At 32.8% G+C, this 5,522-nt stretch overlaps 1 pseudogene; it reads right to left on the minus strand.

The window, feature by feature from the left end:
* Positions 1-269: 269 nt before the first annotated feature.
* Positions 270-2,082, minus strand: LOC149514209 (CBL-interacting serine/threonine-protein kinase 7 pseudogene; annotated as a pseudogene).
* Between the last annotated feature and the right edge of the window lie 3,440 nt (positions 2,083-5,522).

The raw sequence follows: 5,522 nt of genomic DNA on the forward strand, positions 1-5,522 counted from the left end.
CAATTCTGCACTCAGATGAACAGCATCTAGCTTTCAAAACTCTCATAGCTTTATTTTATTCTTGTATAGCATCGAATTTCTCCTGTTTGTGAACAATATTTGTAATCAACATCTCTTTTTTTTTCAAATTTTCTATTTCAGCATTTTCCTGCTGCTGGAATTGATTTGAATTTTGGAAACTCAGGCTCCACAACAGTCAATTCTACATCAAATTCTGGGAATATATGAAAATTGCCAACAAATTAACAAATAAAAAACTTTTATCCAGCTGCTAACAACTAATATCATTATAATTTTCATCATTTACATTGATAAATTCAGACCAAAAGAAACTCCAACAACACTAAAGAATACAGCAAAAAAAGGGAGAAAAAGTTCCATGTACATTTCAAACAAAACCATCACCTTACAGCATCGTTATCCCAAGAAACAAAAGTGTCTCCAAGGCCAGATTCCAAATCCACCCACTGCCCTTCCTCAAACTCCAACCCACCTGCCACCACCTTCACCTCCATCAAAACAAACGACTCTGCAATCTCCACCACCTCCACCAGCAACACCACCCTCCCTTTCCCCAACCCGACAACCCCTCTTTTCCCTCTCTCCACTCTATACCCCAATCTGTTCCCAACCTCCCCAACCCTGTCCACCACCCCATCCAATGACTCCATCGAAGTACTGTACCTCTTTTCCTTCCTCCTACTATGATTCCCTCCTTCAAAAAGCCCTGACAAATCCAACCCTGAAGATAAAGATATTATATCAAAGGCATTAACTCCATTGCAAACCATATCATGTTTTAACTTCCTGTCGTGTAACAAACTTTCTTGTTGGTTGTTTGATGACGTAAATGTCATTAAACTTCTCTTAAACCATGAAGTTTCCATTACCCTTGCTATGCTCATTCTCTTATCGGGATTCGGCTCTAAAAGCTGCCATATTATAGCTTTTGGTTGCTTTGAAATCCAAGATGGAAAGTGAAACTCCCTACGATGAATCTTTTTGTACATAGCCACCAAGCTACTATCATCAAAGGGTAAATAACCAGCCAGCAAAACAAATAAAATGACCCCACAAGACCAAGCATCCGCCTTGGAACCGTCATACCCTTTCCTCCGAACCACCTCAGGAGCCGTATAAGCCGGTGTTCCGCAAGCTGTATGTAGAAGCCCGTTGTTTAGCTGTTCGGGTAGAGCTGAGAGACCAAAGTCTGAAACTTTGAGGTTACCATTGTGGTCTAATAAAAGGTTTTGTGGCTTCAAATCACGGTGGGCGACACCGTTTTGGTGGCAGCAATGGAGGGCAGAAACGAGTTGTGAAAAGTACCTACGTGCGGCTGGTTCAGCTAAGCGGCCACGGCGTAACACTTTGGCGAAAAGTTCACCACCTGAGGCTAGTTCCATGACGAGGTAGATCTTAGTCTTTGTTGCCATGACTTCGTGGATTTTAAGGATGTTTGGATGATGTTGTAGACGGCGCATAGCTGAAACTTCCCGGGTTATACTCGATTCCATGGCAGCGTCAAGTGTTTTTGTCTTGTCTATAATCTTAATCGCCACAACTCCGTTGCTGTCCTCGAGTGAAGTTGCCTCGTGAACTTTTGCAAAGCTTCCACGGCCCAACAGGCGACCCAATTGGTACTTACCTAAAAGTTTAACGGTGGGTGTTTTGGTACGGGTGATTGTTGGTGTTGGTGTTCGTTGTGGCGGCGGTAGGGGTGGTGATGCCCCTGATGACATGGTTTAAGGTGGTGGAAACGGTGGGGGAAAAGAGACGTTGAAGCAACTAGTTTGCTTGGGACGGTGAGCTGAGCTGGGTTATATAGTGAGGGAAGTTTTATTTGGTTGGCTTCTCACTGTCAAAGATTCATGCTAAATAGGACTTTCTTATTTTAGGTTTCCTTAACTACCCTTTAGGTTCGTGTTTTTGTTGCTTCTTTGGACTCCAAATTTTCACTGAATTTAGGTGGTTTTTTTGTAAATAACAATTATTGGTATCAATTTTCTAATGGGTTTATGCCTTAAATAAATCACCAACGGTAGTGTGGAATAGTTAAATTGTACGTTTCTTTTCTACATTTTTATTGACTCTATTTCATTTTTTTTAGGAAATATTTCTCTGGATTTCTATTTTTAGTTTCTACTCTATTATTTTGAAGTTTATTTTTATCCTAATTTTTTAATTTTATAAACCAAAATTAAAAGACGATCACATGTCATAAGTAAGATTTAAGGGTATGTAGTATCCTAGTAATAAAAATTCCACCATCAGTAAATGTAACAATTTTTTATTATTTTATTTAATTAGGCAAATAATGATTAATTTTGTTAAATATTTTATTTTTAAAGTATATTACCCAAGTTGATTGCTTGGATTGTTTATTTTTGTTAAATTACATTGTGTTTTAAAATAAATATTTTTTAAATATATATTTAATTTTTAAATAAACTTTCGCTCACGTTAAAATGGTATATAATAAGTTATACAATTAATACTAGAATGAGGCTCATCATTATGGGTTCTTTTTTTTTTTTTCTCTTTAAAGGGAAAAGTTTTGAAAAGATAAATTATTTTATAGCTTTTGTATCTGTTTATTTGGAATCATCTCTTCAATGAGTAAAATTTTTTATTCTAAAATGGGTAATTTTCTAATTTTTTTAAATAAAAAATGGTTTGTAAAAAAAAAATTGAAAAACATAAATATCTCCGATTCTAACATTTTAATTGATCACATTTTTAATTTTCTGCTCTCAAAGTGGAGTCAAGATCAAACAATACATGAAAAGCCAACAGATATAATTAAAAGACTGCTAATGAAAAGTACTTGTACCAACAATTAAGACCGTAATGCCAAAGCCAAAATCCTGACGCACACCACCATAGAATTAACACATAAAATATCTTTATCTACTCTTTAGAAAATGAAATCTGACGAATCACCATTAACCCAACTTTTAACCTTTTTTTATAATTTGCTTGACTTTTTGAATTTTTTTCTCTAATTACTTCAAAGATTCTTTAATTTCTTCGAAAATGGTGTGAGAAACAGCAGGAATATGCAAAGCATCTAACTGGCCGTCACTAATTTTGTTTTAGTAAGCAGGTTCATTTTGTTGGGACACTCCTAATCAAAACTCATCTATAGAAAATCAGCTCTTTTTTTTTTCTTTTATACAAGAGAGGATATAGCTCTTATAAGAGAGAAAAATGAAGAGATCTTGACTTGAAATTAAAATTTTTATGTTTTCATAAAATCTTTTTAGCCGTTAAATCAAAAGATGGAAGACAATCAACCCTCTTCAGCTCGTTAAGCAGAAGTGAATTCACATGTTTAATTAGAATGCTTATGAATATCATTATAAATACAAAAATTAAAAAAAAAATCTTACTTTGAACATTTAAAAAAAAAAAATTCCTAGACACCATTTACATTGATAAAATTAATAAATTTATTGAAAATTTCAAAGGGAAAATATCTGAATCTGCTGTCACTTTTTATAAAAAATCATCACCTCACGGGATGCACACTGCTGGGAACAGCTTGATGTGCATGCTTTTGCATGCTTGAAAACAAAATATCGACTAACATTTCACATTCTCAATCTCTCTCCCGATAGTTAATGAGGGGGGGGGGGGGGGGGGGGGGTTTGGTAACTTGGTAGGATCGATGGTGAAGTCTGCAATTGGGTTGAAGGCTTTTGGGTGGCGTCTGGTTCGATGGGTGCATGTTTTCATGTAGTTGGCGCGGTTGTTGCAGTGCAATTGGATTGAGTTGGACGGCTGTGGAAGTGCCATTTAAGCACGCTGCAGGTGACCTATTAAGGTTTTGAAGAAGGAGAAGGACCCACTAATTGTTTTGGCATTTTCCTCCATGTCCCTTGCTCCCCTTTTCATTTTTATCAACACTATAAAGAAAAGTTGAAGCGAGAAACCGATCTGAATATAACCAATTTGATTCTATTTATGTTCAGCCCTTAACTTTTGATATAGGAGTGGCCAACTTTTGATATAATATATGCTGTTGTTTTTATGAAACAATATCTTTTATATAATATAGGCAAATCATTGTCCCCCAATGTGATAATAAATTATATTTTGTTTAATTAACAAGGCAAAGCTATTTTATACTTGGCTACTCTAATCTTAATTTGATTAATGGGTTTTGTCTGAAAGACAACAATTAATTCTTGCGGAGGGGCCATTTTTTGTTTAGGGGTCCGCTTATAAAACTGCGGTACGAGTATTCTCACCGAGAGGATTAGATTTTCATGTCAATATCTCAATTATTTTTTTAAAAATTACATTCATAATTAAAGATTATATTCATATAATCATATATTATTGAATAATCAATTAATAAATTATAATTTAATTAAACTACAAAACTCACATATAGTGAGACTTAGAATCTAAAATCTTAAAATTTTAAGATCTCATCATTACCACTTATTTAAGGTCTCATTGGCATGTATCATAACATATATATTTGTGAACTTATCGTAATATATAAATTAAAAGAGTCATCATCAATTTTTTTTTCGTTTAAGTATGATTGGTCACCTGACAAAATCTATCTCATTTAAAGAGGAATCCCAAGATTGACTTAGGTATCTTTAAATAATAGATTCTAATCCATAAAATCAGATTTTAGGTTCAAAAGTTCAATTACACGCGAAGAAAGTTATTGCACCCTCACAGCGCCCATCCAAATGATGGTATCAATTTGATTTCAAATTATCTAAATTTTAAAATATTCTAATAATTTTACCAAATCATTTAATTATTGGAAACTAATCCTAAATTTGCTCTAATAGTTTGATAGCAATTTAAATAATTGCTTCACCTCAAGAGTATTTATGGAGATTAGTGTTTCACTCTGAAAAGACTTTATCATCAGGTTCATTAATATACTTTTATTCAAGAAAATAATTAGTAAAATCTTTCAGTAGTATGGTAAGATTTACTTTGATACAGATATCCCAATAGTTTGATAAAATTTTCTTGTAAATTTATTTTTAAAAAATATATTAAACTTTCTAATAGTTTGGTAAAATGTAATTTAAGATGCAAATTCTCCAATAGTTTGATAAGATAAAAAATATGATATTTTATTTTTTAAAAAAATAAAATTGATGTATAAAATTCTTCAATAGTTTGATAGAACTCATAAAAATTTAGATTCATGAAAAATCCTCCAATAGTTTGGTAGGATTCATAAATCTATTTTAGAAACTTTTTTATTTTTTATTTTATCTTTGACCAAATAAAATGAAATTCATAAAAATAATGTATTTGCTCAATTTAAAATAATAAATAAGAATAAGGAATAAAATAATAGTAAAAAAAGAAACAAATATACATAATAAAATGAAAATAAAATAGGAAAAATGAAATCAAAATAAAATCAAAATAAAAAAATAAAATGAAAAAAAAGGAAAGGAGTTAACTGCAATCGGGTCGGGTCATGCAAACGGATGGCATGCAAATTTGATACGGGTTGAACCCGTTGCCAAAATGGCATC

Source organism: Durio zibethinus, chromosome 16 (assembly GCF_047325235.1).
Source record: "Durio zibethinus cultivar Kanyao isolate XHJ-2024 chromosome 16, ASM4732523v1, whole genome shotgun sequence".
NCBI lineage: Eukaryota > Viridiplantae > Streptophyta > Magnoliopsida > Malvales > Malvaceae > Durio > Durio zibethinus.